Source organism: Mesocricetus auratus, unplaced genomic scaffold, assembly GCF_017639785.1.
Source record: "Mesocricetus auratus isolate SY011 unplaced genomic scaffold, BCM_Maur_2.0 Super-Scaffold_4256, whole genome shotgun sequence".
Classification (NCBI taxonomy): domain Eukaryota; kingdom Metazoa; phylum Chordata; class Mammalia; order Rodentia; family Cricetidae; genus Mesocricetus; species Mesocricetus auratus.
The window spans coordinates 114,716,075-114,730,405 of NW_024429182.1; the positions used below are offsets into that span (position 1 = coordinate 114,716,075).

At 46.5% G+C, this 14,331-nt stretch overlaps 1 protein-coding gene across 4 annotated transcripts in view; it reads right to left on the reverse strand.

Moving 5' to 3' along the window:
* Positions 1-14,331, reverse strand: part of Sh3gl3 (SH3 domain containing GRB2 like 3, endophilin A3) — a 139,447-nt gene that overhangs the window by 47,653 nt on the left and 77,463 nt on the right. The window lies entirely within an intron of this gene.

Sequence of the window (14,331 nt, forward strand, 5' to 3'; positions counted from 1 at the left end):
AAAAAGATCGTGGGATTAGCTTGGTTCTGATGCTGTGATTTTAAGCCAGGTCCTTTATGGACACTATCGGGGCCAAGACAGTAAAGGTACTGACCGCAGACCGCATGACACGACTTCTAGCCCCAGAGCTCACATAAAGTCCAAAGAGGAAACCAACTCCACTAAGTTGTTCCCAGACTCCTACATGTACACTGTGGCGCGCGCGCGCGCGCATGCGCACGCGCGCACACACACACACACACGCACGCACACACACCAACACACACACGCACACACACACACACGCACGCACACACACGCGCGCGCGCGCACACACACCAACACACACACCAACACACACGCACACACACGCACGCACGCACACACGCACGCACACACACGCGCACACACACGCACATACACACAACACACACACACACCAACACACGCACGCACGCACACACGCACGCACACACACGCACGCACACGCGCACACACACGCACACACAAAACACACACACAACACACACACACACCAACACACACACACACACACCAACACACACACACACACAACACACACACACACTTTATCGAAGATGGCCACTCATGCCCCAGAACCACAGCCACCTAGCTGTGGGAACACAGCTGAGGGAACACACAGGAGACCGCTGTTAACCATGCCCCTCCCCCAACCCTGAAACCCTAAGCCCCCAAACAATGTTGTTTAAGCCACTAAACTTGGGGTGTTCCTCAAGGGAATCCACTTGACAGGAGTTCTCTCCTTCCAGGCTGAGGTCAGAGGTCAGACAACCTCACCCAACCCTCAATAAGAGATGTGACCCTCAAAGGAATACATGAGATTATGTTCTACACCAGTGAGAAGGGAAATCACCTCAGGTACTGGGTCTTAACTCTGGAGGTATACTCTGAATCTCTAATGGAAGTCATACAATCTCTGGCTTTATAGCTTGTTGTCATGCGAGACTGCAAAAATGGATGCTATACATCGTAGCTCTGCACACTGAGAAACGGGGTCTCCCATTGCACCTCCATTTGCTTTGGTCAACAAATGGCATGCAAGGTGTGCTGTGTGACAGCTGAACTTGGGCTCTGGGAGCAGTCTCAACCTGTGGGCCGTGACCCCCAGAGGGATCAAATATCAGATATCTATCCTGCATATCTGATATTTACATGATACTTTATGACTAGCAAAATTAGAGTTAGGAAGTAGCAATGAAAATAATTTTATGGTCAAGGTCACCACAACAGGAGGAACTGTATTAAAGTGTCACAGTGTCAGAAAGGTTGAGAACCATTCTTTCTAGCTATAACCCTGTTGTACAGACACTCTGGTCATTCTGAGATCCACAGTGAGCAAGGCCTGGGCCAGCCTGTGGGGGAGCAGAGCCATCACAGACCAACACACCTTGTTTGGGGTGACTGTGATGTAGTACAAGATGACTTCATGGCTATCTTCAATTTCCTTTGCTGTTGGAACTGGAGAATCCCATGTACAAATCCATTAGAAATCCACTTCGTGTTCAGAGTTAGACCTGAAACCTCCTCATCTAGCTCGCATTGGTTGCTGCTGAGAGTCTTTTTCATTTACTACAGAAGTAGCAATTAATATTCTAGGTACCAGCTCCAGAATATGTGTTGCTATGAATTTGGCTGTATGTAGAATACATACTGGGTGCTTTGTAGTCTCAAATAGGCCCCAGGGAAAGGAAATTCCTTCTCATTGGGGCATCAGCAGTAAGAGCTGCAGGCTCCGGATCTCACACTACAGAGCCTTAGTTTTTCCCTTTGATATAGGCTGAGAAGTCACCTTTAATCAGTGATCAGTTGCAAGTCATGTCCAGGGGAGAGATGTGAGGCACCTGCTTTGCTGCCTGGCTCTGAGAGATAGGCATGCCCTATTGTCAGAGTTTTTAACGGGCCTATGGATAGAAACACTAGAAGCCCTGTGGGATGGGAGGACCTCGGGAGAACTTTTACACAAAGGAACTTTTAGATCTTAAGAGAACATTGAGAGAGCTTTTGAGAGGGAATTTCTTGGGAAGAGCACTTTCTGGAAGAATAAAGAGCCATGAGAGACCTCGTGTGTGAGACAGTTTATTTCCCTCTCACCCCCAAACTCTTTTAGAAAGACGCTACCCGCCTGCTGTCTAACCCTAGCCTGGACCCTGAGAGGGCATCGAGGCTGGAACTTGAATTCTCTCGTTAGGTTGGGTTACATGGGCTGTTTTCAGAAAGCATGGTGGGGCATACAGAAAAGAGTATTTCTACTTTGGAGACCAGAAATGAATGTGATTTCCATTCTTTTTTTTTTTCTTTTCTTTTTGGTTTTTAGAGACAGGGTTTCTTTGTATTGTTTAGGAGCCTGTCCTGGAACTCACTCTGTAGACCAGGCTGGCCTTGAACTCACAGAGATCCGCCTGCCTCTGCCTCCCGAGTGCTGGGATTAAAGGCGTGTGCCACCAACACCCGGCTGTGATTTCCATTCTTTCCTCATCTAGAAAGAGATAATGCCTGGTTTTGTTTTCAGTGGGAGTCACAGGTTAAACGAGTTGTGACAATTCACTTGCTTTACCTGAATTTGCCCAGGGTATTTAGCTATTTTGAGACATTAAGTAGGAATACACACACGACATTAGATATTTAAGTCACTTGAGTACTGAATGAGAAATTCCCCACAGGTTTAGGTTCCGTTCGCTGGTGCTGCTCAGGGAGGTGGTGCAGCCTTGCTGGAGGAAGCAGTCACTGGAGTGGGCTTTGAGCATTCATAGCCTCAGGCTCCTTCAGTTGCTCTCTCCGCTCCATATTTCCAGTTGCAGGTGTGTTCTCTCACTCCAGTCACCTGCTGCTGTTCCTCGCCTGCTGTTACAGAGTCTCCAGAAGCATAAGTCAAATAAACCCTTCCTCCCATAAGTTACCCTGCTCTGTCCCAGGAACTGAAAAGTAGCCATAATAATACTTCATCACTGAGCCGGGCAATGGTGGTGCACGCCTTTAATCCCAGCACTCGGGAGGCAGAGGCAGGCGGATCTCTGTGAGTTTGAGGCCAGGCTGGACTGACAGCCTCCAAAACAATACAGAGAAACCCTGTCTTGTAAAAAAAAATACTTCATCACTGAATACCCTTGTGCATTCAGCACCTGCTGTGTGCTGAGCATCATGACAAATACACCCCAATATAAACATTCTAAAGATGGGTAGGACCCTTAGAGGTCACCTGGCCTCACTGAAGGGAAACACGACTGAACTCTAAATATTGACATTCAAGCAAGCTTCGTTTGTAGTCAAGGCGTGTATATAAATTCCAATTTAATTCATTCCCTATGTTCTGAATTAACACAAATGACATTTTAAATAACAAAAACAAAATCGGAAAGAAAAAGCAATGATTAGAATCAGAAGAAATCTTTCCCTATTCCTGACAAGGAACTCATATACAGCATGGTCAGCACAGAATGTCCCCCACATAGGGGAAGAGGCAGCAGTGGGCACTCTGGCTGCCATTGGATGAAAAGGGACCTAAGAGTGTGGCCCAGGGTGAGAGTGTGGCCTCGAGCACAGCCTGTGGTCTGGAGATAGGAAAGAAAAGGATGGTGGAAAAGGAATTCAGATGCAAACCCGTATCTGCTGCTGTCCTGACTGGCGGGGCGTCCTGCCTCTGTGGGTTAGATCAAACACCCACTGCACTGCCACAAGGAAGCAGCCCAAGTTCTGGGTGAGCTACCTAGAGCACAGAGGGCTTTAAAGGCAAAGGACATTTCTCCAACATTACTTATCCAAGATCTAAATCTAAAGAAAATAACACTGAGGAAAGAGAGCCACAAAGATTTCTACATCCTTATCAGCAGACAGCAGGAAGAGAAAGCCACACTGGGCTTGGCCTGAGCATCTGAGACCTCAAAGCCACCCCCCAGTGACATACTTCCCCCAACAACGCCACACCTACGCCAACATGGCCACACCTCCTAATAGTGCCACTCCCTATGAGTCCATGGGGCCATTTTCTTTCAGACCACCACAAGAAGCATCTCAGTCCATAACTAATAGTTAACTAAAAGCACAAGCTGTAAAAGAAATGCTGTGTGTGCTGTAATGCAGTGTCCTCACCAACATGTGGGTGAGGGTCTAATGTATTTCAAACCAGAGGAAATTAAGAAAAGGTGTTCAGAAGGAAGCAAAGGAATGGCCAATAGAAACCACAGAATAAGATAGTTACAGTGAATCCCAATAGGCCAATCAAGGGTGAGGATTGAGATCAGTATATTAAAGGATCAAGTAATAAAGGGATTTTGTTGCATCACTAAGGGTGCAGGGAATCAAACCCAGGGCTTTGTGCATACCAGGCAAGTGTTCTACTGCTGAGCTACATAAAGACCAGCTCAGCTGGGCAGCTACAACAATTTCTAGAGTCACACACATCTAAAGCAAAACATAAAGAAACATTACAAATAAAAAAAATACACACTAGCAAATTACTAACCCAAATAAAGCTTTTAACAATATCAGACAGGAAATATCTTCCTGAGTAAAGCACTGACTGGCATCTCAGACTGACAACAAAAGAAGAAATCCACAAAACATAACAATATTGCATCTACCAACAGCATAATTTATATATGCAATACATGGCTTGAGTAGTCCAATTAACATTGGTTACATATGCATATACACATGCAACCTTTCAGCCAACAAGTTTAAAAGTGTGTGTTCTTCAGGAGTACAGACAGAATGTGACAAAAAATGACCATGCCTAAGTCATAATCACTATCATAGAGAATATGGCATTTGGTTTGGGTTTTGTGTGTTGTTGTCGGTGTGTGTGTGTGTGTGTGTGTGTGTGTGTGTGTGTGTTATGCAGTACAAGTAGAGCAGGAATCAACAATAAAAATAAATATATATGGACAAAGGTTTAGAATTCTGGCACTAAGGAGATTTCTCAGTGACAGATGTGTTGTAGAAACATAAAGACCTGAGTTTGAATCCCCAGCATGTATACAAAAGCCAGGGAAGTGGTGTGCACCTGTAGAAAGGCGTGCAAAGCAGGGAGTGTCTGTGACTCCAGCCCTGCGGAGGCTGAAGCCTAGGCTTTGCTGGTCAGCCAGTCAGAACCAGAAAGTACCAGAGATCCTCAGTGATGGAGGGTGAATAAGGGAGACACCTGACATAAGCCTTTGGCCTTTGCACATGTGTACACACACAAACACACACACACACACACACACACACACACAAAATTTCATGTATCAGGTCAAGGCTGGCGATGCCTTTAATTCCAGCACTCAGTAGGCAGACAGAGGCAGAGTATTTTATGTGAGTTCCAGGTCAGCCACAACTATATAGTGAGCCATAGATAGGTGATAGATTGGATAAACAGACAGATACGCAGACAGACAGACAGACAGACACACACACACACACACACACACACACCACACACACACACATGCATAATTAGATACATAGATGATAAACCAGACCTGTAAAATGCAGCAAAAGCCATGTCTAAAGGTCAACAGATATTCTTTAAAACACAGAAAAAAGTTCAACTTACTATTTTTAAGCCAATACAGTATCATTCAACCTAAATGAACAAAACTACAGTACTAAAACCTAATGTTTCAAACTGGCCCATGCTTTATCTAATTGCCCAAGTTAGATAGTCTGCCAAAAGGTACCAATATAGTATGTTAGAAACACCACGATGAAGACATAGCCACACAGCACACTTCTATGGCAGAGACATGTAGAACTTGCCACTAGAAACCAGATGGACTGAAATCAGCGATATAAGGAGTTCCCGGGAAGTTCCAGAAAGGAGCCTAGAAGGCTATATGTGCTTCACCAGGGAGGAAGTAGCATTTCTGGAAGAGGGGAGTGTAGACAAAGCCATGACATTGATATGTCTAGTAAGGAGATAACACTATTAAAGAATGACTATATTAAAGACTAACCCAAATGAAAAGGGTCAGATGGCCAAGTGGGCAGAGCACACAGGGGGGAGGTCACACGGGGGGGGGGGGGGCAGGTCACACAGGGGGAGGTCACACAGGGGGAGGGAGGTCACACAGGGGGGAGGAGGTCACACAGGGGGAGGTCACACAGGGGAGGAGGTCACATGGGGGGGAGGTCACACAGGGGTGAGGTCACACAGGGGGGAGGAGGTCACACGGGGGGGAGGTCACACGGGGAGGAGGTCACATGGGGGGGAGGTCACATGGGGAGAGGTCACACAGGGGGGAGGTCACACAGGGGGGAGGTCACACGGGGAGAGGTCACACAGGGGTGAGGTCACACAGGGTGGAGGTCACACGGGGGTGGGGCACACAGGGGTGGGGCACACAGGGGTGGGGCACACAGGGGCAGGGCACACAGGCGGGTAAGTCATGCACCACTCCTAACCATGAGCAGTGAGGAGTTTAAGCAGGAAAGTGTAGGAACGAATCTGAGTTCTAGAATTTCAGTCGAGGGAAGGACCCCTGGAGAAGAGCCACATGGACAGGGTAATCCAAGAGATGAGAGCGACAGGTACCATATAGAGAACTGTTAAAGAGACAGTGTTGGAAATCCAGCTTCTTCCGTGTCTCCACCACAGATCATGCATCTGACTTGGGCTGGCTGGACAACACTGTAACCCTGCCAACCAGACCTGCCTCAGGAGGCCCGAGCCATCTTCAGAGGGAACCCTGGCCAGCTCTACTTGGCAGTTCCAGTCACATCTGAAATAGGAAAATGAAGCCTCTTTCAAGGACTATAACAGAGCAGGGTCAAGCTGGGAAAGAAATGTACCTGGGAAAACCAAAGCTGGCGTGTGGGGTTTCCATCTATATGCATCAGGGGGTTAACGGTAAATATTACCATAGTCTTGAACACTCTTTGTGCATAATATGTTTTCAAAAAAATCTGGACTTCTCCATCTCTTCCATTTTTTTGAAAGGGGATTTATTTTTATTTTGAAGTGGGGGGGGTGCAGGTTCTGAGTTCAGAAGAGGACACTGGATCTCATGACGTGGGAGCTGGGAACTGAACTCAGGTCCTCTGTAAAAATAGTATGCACTTTCAAATACTGACCCATCTCCCCAGCCCCTGCTTCTTCATTTAAAAAACAAAAACAAAAACAAAACTGAACTGCAATAAAACCAAAACCTCAAAAAACTGTTAAAAAACAAAAACAAAAGCAAAAACAAAACAGCAACAACAAAAAAAACTAGCCAAACTTCTATGTAGGGATTTTTGAAATTGTTGCTGCATAGTGTGTTTTCCAATGTATGTCTGAAACCACAGCTCTGTGGAGAGAAGGACTGAAGAAAATTTCTGGGCTACATAAACTTAGAAAGACAGGAATAACAGAAATTAAAAAGATTTCTTTATAAAAGCACATACAGGGGATTTAAATAGGCATTTCCAGATGTTCATGGGACATGCTGGATGGACTTGACGGTGTTGGTCATCTAATGTAAAGATAAATCTCCTAGGCAGCGTCTGGGACACTTCAGCCCCCCTGAGGTGCTCACCTCTCTACTGGCTCCCCTGTTTTCTCCCCCACATTTAGAGGCCATGAGTTGCTTCCATCAGCTCAGAAAATATGGCAAAATTCAACTCGTCAACAGCAGGGGACGATGAGCAAAAAGGGAGCATGAGCTCTTCAAACGGTAATCTTAAAGCTACCTGTGCAGGCACCAAGCAGTGCAGGCTGGGGGGCCAGGAACAGAAGAGAAGAAATGTCGACACACACACACACACACACACACACACACACACACACACACACACCACATACACCACACACACACCACACTCAAACACCATACACACTACACACACACCACACACACACCACACCCCACACCACATACACCACACACCACATACATCACACACACATACACCACACACACACACACACACCCCACACCACACACCACATACACCACACACACCACACACCACACACACACACCACACACCACACACAAACACCATACACACTACACACAACACACACACACACACACACACCACATACACCACACACACACACACCACACTCAAACACCATACACACTACACACACACCACACACACACCACACCCCACACCACATACACCACACACCACATACATCACACACACACACACCACACACACACACACACACCACATACACCACACACACCACACACCACACACAAACACCATACACACTACACACAACACACACACACACACACCTGTGCCCTGGTACCTCTGTTTATTTGGGGGGAGGGTTCTGTCTTGTAACACAGGACAGAAAGTGGGAACAAAGAGCTCCAGCCGGGAATGAGCAGCCATCTCCCACCCACGTGAGGTTAGAGCACACTGTAACCAAGGAAACCAGGATCTAATAGGCCAAATTTCTGAGGAAAAGGAAAAGCATGAAGAAGTGACCCTGACAAGCTGTTCCCTTTTCTCTTGGTGCTTGTAATTCGTCCTCCCTGGCTCACAGGCAAGGCCTAAAGAAAACGGCGCAAGGACACTGCTGAAGGCTAACGGTCTAGGCAGAGATTTTCACTCTAGCACAGCCAACGAAACACAAAACCATGGAGCATAGGGTTGACCAATGAGATATCGTAGTAAAGGGGATGGGAAAGAGGTGTGAGCCCTCAAAATGCATATACCAAATCACTAACGTCCAATGAGGTCATATTAGGAGGTGGGGTCTTGGGGGTGAGTGGGTCTCTATCAGGGAAACCCCTCTCCTCTCCAACCACAAGAGCACACAGAGAGCTGGCCATCTGTGTACCGTGAGGCAGCCCATAGCCGGGAACACTTCACCCGCCTTTGCTATGGACTCCACAGTTCACACAACTCAGAAACTGATGTCTGTTAAGTCATCCACTGTGTGGTATTTCTGTTGCCACAGCCCAGTAGTGCTCTAATGCCCAAATGGCCAATAAGCACATGAAAACACTCCACCTTTGTTACTATCACAAAAAAAATCACACCATGCCAAGATGGCACTACATTGCAGTCAGAATGGCTAAAATCCTTTTAAAACATGAATGTCAGTATAAGTGTTTCCTGAGATTAACGGAGCAACTGGAACACTCATGTGTCACTGGTAAGATTACACATTGCCTGAACGGCTTTGGGAAACAGTATGGCAGCATCTACTGAAGATGAATATACAAATCTACAAATTGCTACACCCTGTGACTCAGCGATCACACTCTTAGGAATTCACCAGCAGAAATTCATACACAAGCAGCATTGTTCAAAATAGCTAAAACCCCAAAGCAACACAAATGTCCTTTGCAACAGGGTGAACAGTGAAAGGACAATTGCACATCTGCAAGGCAACACAACACAGGAGCTAAAAGACACAAGGCCTCAGGCAGCAAGCATCTAGTCAAGGGCGTTCATTGTGTTGCCTGGTTTTTATGTCGACTTGACATAAGCTAGGGTCATGTGGGAAGAAGGAATCTTAATGGAGAAAATGCCTCCACAGTCGTGGCCTGTAGGCAAGCCTGCAGCTCATTTTCTTAGTTGATGACTGGCATCAGAAGGCCCAGCTCACTGTGGGTGGGGCCACCTCTGGGTTGGTGGTCCTGGAGTCTAGAAGAAATCAGGCTGAGCAAGCAATGAGGAGCAAGCCAGTAAACAGCACTCCTCCATGGCCTCTGCACCAGCTCCTGCCTCCAGGTTCCTCCCTTGTTTGAGCTCCTGTCCTGACTTCCCTCAAGGCTGGACTGGGATGTGTGGAACTGGAAGCTGACAGAAACCCTTTCCTTTCCAAGTTGGTTTTGGTCTTGGTGCTTTATCACAGCAAACAGAAGTCCCAGCTAAGACAGAAATTTGTGCCAAGCCATGAGGTATCACTGTAAGAGATAGGATCACATGTTTCGGGGAGGACTGTGGTGGCCTTTGAACTTTGGGCAAGAAAGCTGTTGGTTGCTCAGAGCCTACTGTGTGTTCTGTGTGGAAAACTGGAAGAGGAGTGAGAAAAAAAAAGAAAACAGATGATGGAGGCCTGGATTGTGAAGTTTCAGATACAAGTTTGAGAGTTCCTTAAATACTCTACCAAAGCCATTCAATATTTTGCATAAAAAATCTGTGGTGTCAGTCGGGAGTTGGTGGCACATGCCTTTAATCCCAGCACTTGGGAGGCAGAGGCAGTGACGAGAGCACACCCTCAGTTCCCGAGGGGAGGAAATTCGCAACAGAGTTTCACTTGAGTATTATATTTATTCGCACATCACATGTCTCACATCAACTATATTTCTAACCAATCAGCATAAGCAAAATAATCATCTAACAAATAAGCAAAAGGATGCGAGGGGCCATGGTACAATACACCGCGACCAGATGAGTGTGATGTGGGTACCTCGGCGTTCAGGTTCGGGTTTTGAGTCTTCTTGTTCCCCTTGATCTGCTTGCACAGCAAAGCGTAGTGGCCAGCTGGACGCCAGGGCTCTGTCTTGATCTGGCACGGGGTGGCTCGGTTGGTTGGTGGAGAAGAGTCTGCTTCGCAGCTCAGACAGCGTCTCACACCCAGCACAGGGCAGTGTTCTGCTCTCGTGTCCTCCTTCGTGGTGTTTATGCGTTTCCTCTGAGCTTTCCTTGATGGTTATCTATCAGCCACATACGCACCAACTTATCACTGTTGCCTTGCAAGCTCATCACTACCTCCAAACTGTTTGCAACTTCATTTTCACAGGCTGTTTGCATGCTCCTTACAGGCAGGTGGATCTCTGTGAGTTCGAGACCAGCCTGATCTACAGAGTGAGTTCCAGGACAGGCTCTAAAACAATACAGAGAAACCCTGTCTTGAAAAACCAAAAACTCAATACACAAACATATCACTTGTTAAACTGTAACCTCTCTTTTCTTGCCTATCCCCCAAATCTTTTAAATATTTTATTAATATAAATATCACAGTAAAAAAAACATTCCAAGTTTTAAAACTGTCATCTTTAAAACTTCAAATTCTTTAAAGGTCTAGTCTCTTTGAAACATCCCAACTCTCTTACGTTTCTCTAAAATATACAAAATTTCTGTAAGATTCTGAGGGAGGGCTCAGAGACTAAGAGCTCTGATTGCTTTTGCAGAAGACCTGGGTTTGGTTCCTAGCACCTACATATGGCAGCTCACAAACATCTGTAACTCTAGTTCCAGGGGTTAAACACCACTTCTAGTCTCTGAGGGCACCAAGCTTGCACATGGCATACATACACATATACCAGCAAAACATTCAAAACACAAAATCTTTTTAATACAATGCACAAAATGTAGTAGTAGAAATTAGCTTTTGTCCCATGGGTGTGGTGTACGCGTTCACACAAGCATGTGGCAGCCAAAGGCCGATGATGAGAGGCTTACTCAATCACTTTCTCATTATTTTGTAGACGAGGCTTCTCCCTGAATCTGGAGTTCACTAATTTAGCTACCCAGCTGCTAGCAAGACCCAGGGACCCAGGTGTTTCCACCTTCCTGGTACTGAGATTACAGGCGTGTGCCACCGTGTGAGCTTCTGTGTTGGTGCTGGAGATCTGAACTCAGGTCTTCCTACCTGCACGGCAAGCACTCTACCAGCTGCATCATGTCCCCAGCCCCTAATATCTGAACTGATTACATGAACACATTATTCATTAAAATACACCAAGATAAATGCTTACAGATGTCAGTCACCCCTGTGTGTATGTACTGTTTCAATAAATGGCTTGCCTATCTCCACTAATCCTGCACTCAATGTTACAATTACATACATTGTATTCATTCTGATTTATTTATCTAGAACAGTGGTTCTCAACCTGTTGGTTACAACCCTACAGGGGTCATATATCAAATAGCCTGAATTCCCAATGTTTACATTAGGGATTCATAACAATAGCAAAATTACAGTTATGAAGCAGCAATGAAATGATTTATGGTCAGGAGTCACCACAACATAAGGAACTGTATTAAAGGGTCACAATATTAGAAGGTTGAGAAACCACTGGTCCAGCAGAAAACGAAGCAAGCAATGCTGATCTGGGTCTTCCTCCTGTCTCTACAGTAGAGATGAGACTCTTGCCTGACCATTCAGATCGGGTTGTCTCTGACCATAGACTCACACCAGCACAGTAAGGAGTTTCATCATCTTTACTGCAGGAGCTGGGATGCTGTGCTGTGTACCCTGAGCCGTGATAGTTACTGTGAGTTCAGTCACCATTACAGTAGGACAAGAAAAAATAAGCAACCCTGCCACAAGTAAATGCAAACACTGCAAACCTCCGCCAAGATGGTGGACAGCTTTCATGCTCAACCAGGTGTCTCTACATAAATGTATAAATATGTAGAGGCAGAGGACACACCCATAATGGGGCTGGAAAACCAGGAAAGGTGCCAGCGGCAATCCATGAACGGCATGAGGTTCCCAGAAGATGGAGAGCAGATGGGAGCAGAGAGGGAGAAAATTATCACCAATATATGGGGGGGGGGAGGGGACAGAAAACAGCTCCCAAGATCAAAGTGATTAGAGGGAAATTCCAAGCCTAAGTTATGTAAACATCAAAGAACAGCAGTGATCCCTGAGCACAGTATGGGGATCATTTTAGAAATTGCACGGTGGCTAAGGAGACAGCTCAGTGTTTCAGACCTCAGCTCAGAGCCCAGAGCTCAGGGAGAAGCCTGCAACAGTAGAGCAAGTGTCTGTACTCCCAGCGCTCCCCCAGGAGCTGGGAGGGAGGATAAGAAGAGTTGGGAGTTCTCAGGGCGGCCAGGCTACAGACAGACAAGAGAGAGCGTCTTAACGTGGAAGCTGAAGACCAGCACCGAGCTTGTCCTCTGACCTCCGAATTCATGCCATGGCACGTGCAGACCAGCACTCATGAACATGCGCTCACACACACTAAATAAATAATAAATGAAAGGCAAGAGGGTTAATGATCCCCTCCCACTCTGTCGACGCATCTCTCCTACATCCAAAGGCAAATTCTGTAGTCACGGCATCTCAATTCTAATCCCCGCTTCACTGGTAAAAGAGAACTGACTGACTCTGGGGAGATTACCGAAGTTGCGGCACTCTGCACCTTCAGTTGCTCGTGATTCCAGTTGTGCTTCGTGAGGTTTAGTGTATGGAAGCACATAGAACAACATCCCTTATAAACCTGACAAGACAACAGACCCGCTATGCAACAGACATCACAATGCCTGTGCATCCTGCACTCCTGCTTGGGAGGACTCCCCTTATGAGTGCGCTCCAGAGTAATATCAGGGTCAGAGAGAAGCTATAGGTCTTTCCAAACATTGCAACAAACAGGAGTTAACATATGAGGGCAGCCCACCCAAGAGCAAAGCCCTGCATCCCCAGAGGAAAACCCTTCTTTTCAGCCTTCCCCAGTGATCCAGTGCAAAGCCCTCTGATCACCACATCCACCGGAGTTCAAAAGAGAGCACAATTAGGCAAAAAGGCAAAGGCTACCCCAACCACCCACACATCTCAGCCTAGCCTTCCAATCTAATGACAGCCTTGGATCACAGAAATCTGAGGAAAACCAGACATGAGAAAAACACGTCTACAAGGAAGCTAAGGATGATCCAGAAGAAACAGCGGGCCAGGGCATGGCTGAGGCCTTTTCATTAACAGTCGCAGACACATAGGGAGGGACAGCATACCTATGAAGCAAGAAAAGGCTACAATGGAAAAGGAGCCGTCAGAATCGTGAGCTGAAATCGACATCAGACTTGCTCCCAGGAAGACAGATGAATGAGACAGCCAGCAGCAGAACAAGACATGAGAAGCTTGGCTTCAGTCCCTCTTAGCTGAGGCTGTTCCATACCCCCCCAGTCCCTGAAGGTCTCACTTAAGACACCAAGAAAGGCTGCTCTTGGGCCTGGTGTGGGCTTGTTGTAGGAACGGATTCTGCATTCACACGGAAGCCAGATGGCAATGTGGGGAGTTGGTTTGCTCCTTCCAGTGGGTCTCAGGGATGGCACTCAAGTTGTCACAATTGTGCAGCAAGGACTTTTACCTGCTGAGTCAACTTCATGGTCCCAAGAACCATTTTACATAAAAATATATATAACCAGTCCTTGACCTAGGTCTTTCAACACAGATGGTATTTTATAGATTTGAGATGATATTGAAAACTACAGAATGTAAAATATTTTTTTTGTTTTTGTTTTTTCGAGACAGGGTTTCTCTGTATTGTTTTGGAGACTGTCCTGGAACTAGCTCTGTAGACCAGGCCGGCCTCGAACTCACAGAGATCCGCCTGCCTCTGCCTCCCAAGTGCTGGGATTAAAGGCGTGCGCCACCAACGCCCGGCTCAGAATGTAAAATATTAATGTAGACTTATCTACAGGCATAGGCAA